Source organism: Oryctolagus cuniculus, chromosome 19 (genome assembly GCF_051225735.1).
Source record: "Oryctolagus cuniculus isolate XC-2025 breed Fujian yellow rabbit chromosome 19, ASM5122573v1, whole genome shotgun sequence".
Classification (NCBI taxonomy): Eukaryota; Metazoa; Chordata; class Mammalia; order Lagomorpha; family Leporidae; genus Oryctolagus; species Oryctolagus cuniculus.
The window spans coordinates 11,547,778-11,557,410 of NC_142885.1; the positions used below are offsets into that span (position 1 = coordinate 11,547,778).

A 9,633-nucleotide genomic window follows, 5' to 3' on the forward strand; every position below is an offset into this window, starting at 1 on the left:
AAAGCCTGAAGAGGACTGTGCTAATTTATCAAATCCTAAATACCGATCTCCACCACCAACTTAAGCCAAAAGCTTTTGGGGTCCTTTCTCTTTAACCAAGTAGAAAGTTTCTTGAGAAAACCAGCCTGGTGTGTCCCCAGCTGTGATTGGTCTAGAGCCTCCTCTGCCCTCAAGGGGGGCCATTGTGATGTCATTCCAACTGCCTCAACAGTTCCCTGCTTGGGCTCGGTTCTGGTCAGTTGGCCCAGGAAGCTCTGTGGAGACTGCCTGAAGGATTGGACGACATCACTGGTTTTCCCTTGTCCTGTCATTTGTGGTGTTGTTTTGTCTCGTCTATTAGTTCTCTTTACCGTAGTGGTTCTTTAAGTTTTTCTTCTATTTTTTTTTTTTGCTATTTTTTCAATTTCTCTCCCCCTCCCATTTTTACATTGTGTGCTTGTGTATTTTCTGTAAATATTTATTTATTTTTTGTTTTTTCTTTCACAGGCTAAATGTACTTGATGCTGTGTTGATTTTGTCCTCCTGTGTTTCCTCCGCTTTCTGACTGTTTTCTCATTTTTTGATCCTTTGATTTAGATAAGACTGTTATAAGACTTATTGATTAGCATTGTTACCATAGTTACCATAGTTGGTGTCGCTTTACATCACCATTTTTAGTATTCTGTGTGTTTTAAAACTTTTAATTCTTAATTTTGATACAGTGTTAGTGATTAGTATACCATAGTTCATAGAGTTAGCATTATCTATTAGAAATATTAGCATATTGAGTTGTTAATTTTGGTTTCCATTTAGCTTGTTTGATTTCTATTTGTTTCCCAGTTTTTGTTGTTACTTTAGGGGACTAGTAAGTGTTCCCAGTGTCAGAGTGCAGGGTGGGGGGTGGGGTGGGGATCCCACCATGGAAGGCCTCACCGCCTTCAGCAGTGAGGAGGAGGTCCTGGATGGGTACCAGGTCCTCAGGGTCCTCGGCCAGGGCGGTTTTGGGCTGGTGGTCCTGGCCTATCATTGGGAAAGCAGGACCCAGGTGGCTGTGAAGGTTGTGGAGAATGGTGGCCAGCACTCCTGCAGCTTCCAGCAGTTGTGCACAGAAGCAGAAATAATGAAGGGGCTGCATCACCCTCACATCATTCAACTACTGCAGGCCAGGCACACCACAGAGAGGGGCTACCTTTTCATGGAATACGCAGTCAGGGGGGACCTTAGATGTTACATGGTAGAACGAGGGTACCTGCTGGATGGAGAGATTCGTCAGCTATTGAAACAAATTCTATCCGCTGTGCATTACTGCCATTCGCAGCACGTGGTGCACAGGGATTTAAAGTTAGAAAACCTGCTTCTCGACGCCCACCTAAACATTAAGTTGAGCGATTTTGGTCTCAGCTGCAAACTGGCTGGTGGAGAGCGCCTGAAGAGTCTGTGCGGGACCTTTGCCTACTGTGCGCCCGAGGAATTCTTAGGTGAGGAGTTCTGCGGGTACAAGGCTGACGCCTGGAGTGTGGGCGTGATCCTGTACGCCATGGTGGCAGGCTCACTGCCTTTCGTTGGAGAGGATTTTGTGGAGCTGCGGGCAGCCATCCTGTCTGGATACTACAGAATCCCCCACTATGGAAACCCAGAGCTGTGTAACCTGGTGGACAGCTTACTGACCCGGGACCCTGAGGCCAGGCCCACAGTGGCAGACATCATGGGCCACCCCTGGCTCCATGCAGGACATGGAGCACCTGGAACCAGTGACGAGTTTCTGTTTCTTCCACAGGAGCAGGAAGTCTGGGAAATCCCATGGGGCCTCTGCCCTCCACTGTGGCTTCATGAATGGGATGACCCCTGGCCCCCTGTGCCACGCTGGGGGATCTCCCAACAGCAGGGCTTCAGCATCCCAGAAATACATGGGCGGAGCCAAGTGGAGCCTGCAGTACCTCCTCAGGGTCCTGAAGCTCTAAGCTCCCTTGAGGACCTGGGATTCCAGCTGGGCCATCAAGCAGGCTCCCTGCCACCCAGGCTCCCAGCCAGTGCCTTGTGCCCAGGACTTCAGCAGGATCACAGCAAAGGGAAGCCCACGCCTCAGGCCATCCCCGGTGCTCAGAGCTGTCCCGCTCTCCAGTGCCTCCAGGGACACTCAGGCTGCAACAGCAGAGCCCGTGAGTGTGCCGCTCTCAGCTCCCAACCACTGGTGCTTGCAGGAGACCAGTCGGGGCAGACTCCTTGCCGCCATGGGACTCCCAGTGTGAGCAGCAGTGAGTCTTGCCGCACAGACAGTCCCCAACGGGCCGTGTGGACAAGGAGCCCCGCTGCCTGTGCAGTCCTCAGCCAGGATGCTCTGACCTCTCTCTCCACCACACTGAGCACCAACAGCAGTGGGGCTGATGGAGAAGTCAGGAGCTGCTCCCCGGGTGCCTCAGAGGAGCAGAGCATCCCAGGAATGCAGCAGCAGGAGGAGGAGCAGGAGGCAGGGACCACAGACAGGCAGGCCAGAAAGGGCAAGGGGCGCCTGGGGATTGGCAGGAGGATCATCCAATGCTTCAGCTGGATGTGTTGTGTCCTGCCAGCCCCAGAGGAAAGCCCTTGAGTGCAGAGAGGAAAGTGGCCTCTCAGTAGCCTCTTGGGAAATGCCCCCGAGGAGGGGCCCTTCCCTGAGGAGTGTAGCAATGAAGGGTAGTCAGGGACTCGTGTCTGGCAGGAGGGCAGGTGAGGAGGCAGTAAGAGAAACTGCAGGCAGAGAGGGAATATATAGTGTTACATTTTTCAGATGGCCATCAGGAAACATGTTTTCATGGTTAGGGGTCATGACCTTTTTCTAACACAGAACATGGTGCTGGATTTTGTTTAGAATATTAATCCATGAACATCACTCCCTAGTTAAACTTCCTATACCCAGGCCTTATTGGGCCCCTCCCTTAGTCTCCCTTCTGGCTTGCAAGAGTATGATTTTCTCACGAAAACCTATTTTGCTTTTTCTCCCTCACCCTCATGATCCGTGTTGGGATTATGTGAGAGAAAGAATGGACTTGAACTTCCTGCAGCATCGTTGGTGCCGTGACGTGGAGGGACTCAGCTCCATGGGAAAGGTGAGTAAGGCAGACTGCTCCTCTGGTGTTTGGAAAACCCCTGATCTTCTACATGGTCATTTATCTTTTAGATTCCCCAGGTCTCCGAGCCAGTTCAAAGCGATTGGTGTGGGATGCTGGTTGTAAGATACAGGGCCCACGTTGGATGACACTCTTGTCCTCCTCCCACTTTATTCTGTCTTTGATTATTGCCTGCACTCTCTGCTCAGGTGGCTCTCTGCCCTGGGATGTCTTCTCACCCTGATTTCCTTCTCCAAGCCCAAGTTCCCAGGTCCCTGGATGAGAAACTCCTGCGACAACTTAGAGCTCCTAGATCTGCACTGAGGAGCCTGCATTGCAGACCGAGGTGGCCTCTCCCATTGAGCTGCCTTCTTGTGTGCCCCAAAGAACTCAGGACCCACATGTCTGGGAAGAAGTCACCTGACACCTTAACTCGTGCCCATGCTTTCCGTTTTCCTGCCCAGGTTTTTCTTTGCCAAAGAACATGTTGGAAGTCATTCCTGCCCAGAGCCATGCTCTTAAAATGACTCCCAGGGAAAATTTCTATCCTCAGGCCACACCCACGTTCCCCCTCTGCACATTCAACAGTTCTGCACTTGCCCACCCTCAAACTTTGGCCACAAGAGAGTTAGTTGAGACCCCCTTTGTAGAGCCTCATTTCCAAGTTCAGACATGATGCAGGGACAGCAGGAGTGCCAGAGGACAGAGGCAATGACTGCTAGGGGCAGCGCGAACCTCAAAGACTCAGCGACTCCTGGGAGAATGGGGGGTCCTAAAACTCAGCTGCTGTGGGGGGGCGAGGAAGGAGGAGGCAGCTTCTGGGGTCCACGTGGTGACCTAGTGATTCAGTGGCAGTGGGAGTGCCCAGGGAAGGAGCTGGTGGGGCCTGGGGGCCGTGTGGTGGGGCCTGGGAGTTACAAGAGGGCCCAGATAACCACAGGGGAGCCCAAGAAGAAGTAGGAAGAATCCTCGGGCAATCATAGGGAGGCTGCTGGGGACCGTGCTGGGGGCCCCATGACGGGTGGCTCCTGGTGGCTGCACTGGGGCATAAAGATGTGGCCTCACTCGATGTGCCTGAGGAAGCAGAAGGAGGCAGCCAAGGCAGGCCATGAAGTGGCAGGTGCTGGGGAACCGTGCGGGCTGCCCAAGGCTGCAGTGACAGCAGGGGCGCACAAAGATGGAGGCAGTGGCTGCTAGGGACCACCGAGTGACACCAGTGACTTATTGGCAGCAATGGGAGCCGGGCCCAGCCGCTTAAGGTAAGAAGTGAGCAGGGTAAGGCCCTGGAGGGTGAGGAGGGCAGCTGGGCCAGGTCGTGGAGGACAAGGAGGGGAGCAGGGTCTGGCCCTGATGGTGTGAGGTTAGTGGGGCCTGGCCCAAGAGAGCAGCGTGCTGAGAGGGGCCCAGCCCTGGAGGGGGAAGAGGAGAGCGGTGCCCAGCCCTGGAGGGCGAGGAGGAGAGTAGGGTCTGGCCCTGGAGGGTGAGGAGGGGAACAGGGTCCAGCCTTGGAGGGCAGTGAGTGGAGCTGGGCCCAGGCTCTGGTTTCAAGGTGGGGAGCAGGGTCCAGCCCTGGAAGGTGGCGAGCAGAGTGGGCCCAGGCCTTGGAGGGCGAGGAGGCAAGCAGGGCCCGGCCATGGAAGGTGTTGAGGGTAGTGTGGCCTGTCCCTGTAGGGAAGCCCTGAAGTGGGGCCCAGGCTCTGGAGTGTGAATGTTGGAGTGGGTGCCAGGTTCTGCAGGGCAAGGAGAGGTGTGTGACCCAGGCCCTGGAAGGCCAGGAGCGGAGCAGGGGCTGGCCCTGAAGGTGAGGAGGGGAGCAGGGTCTGGCTCTGGAGGGAGGACATGGATGGGCCTGTGGGGAGAAGGGCCTGGCTGTGGATGGGGAGGAGGGGAGCAGAGCCAGACCAAGAGTGCGAGGAGGAGATTGGTGCCTGTGGGGAGCAACTCGGACTATACTGTTACTGGAATTAAGAGTTATTCTATACATCTGCTCTCCACAATATGGTGCTGGGAGAGGAGCAAACAGCTTCTACCCAGCTGCCTCTCACCAACTTGATTGACTGAGCTGCAGGAGCTGATCTTGCTCCTGATTGGAGGAGAGCAGCGTACTCGGCATGTGGGTAGCAGAGTTGGGATTGGTGGAAGAGGACTATAAAGGAGGAGAGAGACAACATGCACCAGGAACATCTAAGGGGAACATCTATCTGAAGGAACACCTGTGCAGCCCCCGAGAGAGCCGGCCGGCGGTGTGCCGCTCCCCCGCGGAAGTGGGGAATGTGGCAGGGGGAACCGCCCTTCCACGGAGGTGGAAGGGACGGTAGCCACCCCGGGAAGAACCAGCAGCAAACCCAGGGAGGGCCGAGCAGACAAAAGAACAGCGCAGGGTCCTGTGTCGTTCCTCCATGAAGACGGGGAGCGACAGTGCCAGCCCTGGAGCATGAGGAGGGGAACACTGGCCCTGGAGGTGAGGAGGGGAGCAGAGTTTGGCCCTGGAGGGAGGCCAGGGCCAGGCCTGAGGGGAGAAGGGCCCGACCCTGCAGGCTGAGGAGGGGATTGGGGCCCAGCTCTGGAATGTGGTGAGGGGAGCAGGGCCTGGCCCTGAAGGACAGCAATGGGAGCTGGGCCCAGGCCCTGGTGGGCAACTAGGGGAGTGGGGCCCAGGCCCTGGAGGACAAGGAGAGTGGGGCAGCCCTGCTGGGTGTCTAGTGCCACAACTGAAGGGAGCAGGGCCTGGCTCTGTAGGGCATGGAGAGGAGAAGGAGCCCAGCCCCAGAGGGTTGCCAGGGCCCTGCCTGAGGGGATCATGGCCCTGGAGGGCAAGGAGGAGTGAGGGGCATGTCACTGGAACGTGGCCAGGGCCCTGCCTGTGCTCTGGAGCCTATGTCCTGTGGCCTGTGACCTGTGTCCTGAAGTCTGTGCTGTGTCCTGTAGCCTGAGTCCTTTCGCCTGTGTTCTATGTTGTATAGCCTGTATCTTGTAGCCTGTGTGTTGTGTTGTAGGCGTGTGTCCTGTGGCCTCTGCCCTGCGTCCTGTATCCTGTGTCCTATGTTCTGCAGCCTGTGTCCTGTGTCCTGTTTTGTGGCTGGTGTGTGTGTCCTGTGGCATCTGTCTTTTTTCTTATAGCCTGTGACCTATAGTTTGTCCTATAGAGTGTAGCCTGTGTGCTGTAGCCTGTGTCCTCTATCCTGTGTCCTGTGTCCATTAGCCTTTTCATGTGGCCTGTGTCCTTGTCCTGTAGCCAGTGTCCCATTGCCTGTGTCCTATAGCATGTATCGTATAGCCTGTGTCCTTTGTCCTGTAGCCTGTGTCCTGTGTCCTCTGGCCTGTTTCTTTTTGCATGTGTCCTGTGGCCTATGTCCTGTGTCCAGTGTAGTGTTGCCTCTGTCCTATAGCTGGTGTCCTGTGTCTTGTTCCCTCTGTCCTTTAGCCTGTGTCCTGTAGCCTGTGTCTTGTGTCCTATACTTGTTTCCTGTGGCCTATGTCCTGTGTCTTGTGTCCTGTAGCCTGTGTCTTATGTCTGATAATCTGTTTCCTTTGTCCTTTGTCCTATAGGCTATGTCCTATCCTCTGTGTCCTATCTCTTATATCCTGTGTTCTGTGTCCTGTAGCTGTGTCATGTGTTCCATATTCTGCATCCTGTAGCCTCGGGCCTGTGTCCCGTGTCCTATGTTGTGTAGCCTGTGTCCAGTGTCTTGTAGCCTGTGGCCTATGTATGCAACCCATGTCCTGTGGTCTCTGTCCTCTAGCTGATGTCCTATGCCCCCTAGCCTGTGTCCTGTGTATTGAGCCTGTGTCCTGTGTCCTGAGCCTGTGCCGAGTGTCCTGTAGTCTGTGTCCTGTGTCCTGAGCCTGTGTCGTGTGTCCTATAGCCTGTGGCCTGTAGTCTTTGTCCTAGAGCTGGTGTCTCTTTGTAGTAGCCAGTGTCCTGTGTACTGAAGCCGGTTTCTTGTAGCCTGTGACAATGTCCTGTATTCTGTGTCCTGTAGCCTGTAGCCTGTGCCCTGTGCTCTGGATCCTAGCTCCTGTGGCCTGTGGCCTCTGTCTTGTGTTGTGTAGCCTGTGTCCTGTAGTCCGTGGCCTATGTCCTGCAGCTGTGGCCTTTGTCCTGTGTCCACTGTGCTGTATGCTGTTGTGCAGGATATTGGATGTAGGCTACAGAACACAGGTTACAGGACACAAGACAGAGGCCCAAAGCAAAGGCCACAGTCTACAGGATTCAGGGCATAGGGCAGTGGACACAGGACACAGGATAGAGGACACAGAATACAGAACCCATGACACAGGCTAGAACACAGGCTATGTGACATAGGTTGCACGCTACAGAACACAGGATCCAGGAGAAAGGACACAGGCTACAGAACACAGGCTACAGGACATAGGACACAGGCTACAGGGCACAGAAGAGAGGCTACAAGACACAGACTATGGGACACAGGACACAGGCTATGGGACACAGGACACAGGACATAAGATACAGGCTATGAGACACAAGACACAGGACAAGGCCACAGGACACAGAACACAGGACATAAGACACAGGCTATAGGACACAGGACACAGGCTACAGGACACAGAGCACAGGACATTAGACACAGGCTATGGGACACAGGACACAGGCTACAGGACACAGAACACAGGATATAAGATACAGGCTATGGGACACAAGACACAGGACATAGGCCACAGGACACAGGACACAGGACATAGGACACAGGACACATACTACAGGACATTTTCCACAGGTACAAGACACCGGCTTCAGTATACAGTACACAGGCTACAGCAGAGAGGAAGTCAGCCCTAGGACAAAGAATACAGGCCACAGCTCAGGACACAGGACACTGGCTCAGGACACAGGACACCAGCTAGAGGACAGAGGCCACAGAACACAGGTTGGATACATAGGCCTGAGGCTACAAGACATAGGACACAGGCTACACAACATAGAACACAGGATACAGGATACAGGATATAGACAAAAGGACATAGGCCACAGACTACAAGACAAAGATAAACGACACAGCACAGAGGCCACAGACTACACGACACAGGACACAGGCTAGACCACACAGTGTGAGGGAACCACTCAGGACACAGGCTAGAACACAGGCTACGGAACAAGGTTATAGCCTATAGATCACAGGATATAGAACACAGGATACAAGACATAGGACACAGGACACATACACAGGACAGAGGCTAAAGCACAGGACACAGCGACATCACACAGGATACAGGACATAGGCTATAGTAAAAAGGACAAAGGAAATAGACTATCAGACACAATACACTGGCTACAGGACCCCGAACACAGGACAGAAGACATAGGCTACAGGACTCAAGACACAGGACATAGACCACAGGACACAGGCTGCAGCACAGAGGCCACAGGCTACAGGACACAGGACATAGCCCAGATGATATGGGACACAGGATATAGGACACAGAATACCAAACACAGGACACAGGCTATGGGACACAGGTTACAGGCTACAGACAAGGACACAGGCTATGGGACACAGGGACAGGCTACAGGACTCAGGACACAGGCTATAAACATAGGACACAGGACAGAATCTCCAGGACAGAGGCTATGGGACACAGGACAGAGCTACAGAACAAAGGATACAGGCCGTAAGCTACAGGACACTGACACATGCTACACAACACAGGCTGAAGGAAAGAGGGAACAAGACACCGGACACTGGCTGTAGGATAGAGTGTCCTGTGGCCTGTGGCCTAGATTGAGGAGCCTGTGTCCTGTGTCCTGTAGCCTCTGTCCTGTGTCCTGTAGCTTGTCGCCTATGTCCTGTGTCCTGCAATCTGTGTCCCGTGGGCTGTGTCCTCTAGGCTGTGTCCTGGGTTCCATATCCTGTGTCCTATATCCTGTGTCCTGTGTCGTCTGGGCTATGTCCTGTGTCCTGTAGCCTGTGTCCTCTGTCGTGTAGACTGTGGCCTCTGTCCTGTAGCCTGTGACCTGTGTCCTGTAGCCTGTGTCCTGTGACTTATCACAGACTACTGGACACAATACATAGGATACAGGACCCAGAACACAGGACATAAGACACAGGCTACAGGACTCAAGACACAGGACATAGGCCACAGGACACAGGCTACAGCACAGAGACCACAGGCTACAGGACACAGGACATAGCCCAGACAACACAGAACACAGGACATAGGACACAAAATATGGAACACAGGACACAGGCTACGGGACACAGGTTACAGGCTACAGGATATAGTCCAAGGCTACAGGATACAGGTTACAGGCTACAGGAGACAGGACAAAGGCTAAACAATATAGGACACAGGACACAGGATAAAAGACACAGGGACAGGCTACAGGACTCAGGACACAGGACACAGGACACAGGCTACAGGAGACATGATAAAGGCTAAATGACGAGGACACTGGCTACAGGACAAAGCACAGAGGCCAAAATGTACAGCACACTGGCCACAGGACAACGGCCACAGCTACAGGATATCAGACACAGACTACAGAACACAGGACACAGGGTTGAGGACATGAACACACCTGCAGCACACAGGCTACAGGACACAGGCT

At 54.0% G+C, this 9,633-nt stretch overlaps 1 pseudogene; it reads left to right on the forward strand.

Moving 5' to 3' along the window:
• Positions 1–898: 898 nt before the first annotated feature.
• On the forward strand, positions 899–6,670 carry LOC149120348 (MAP/microtubule affinity-regulating kinase 4 pseudogene; annotated as a pseudogene).
• Positions 6,671–9,633: the final 2,963 nt, after the last annotated feature.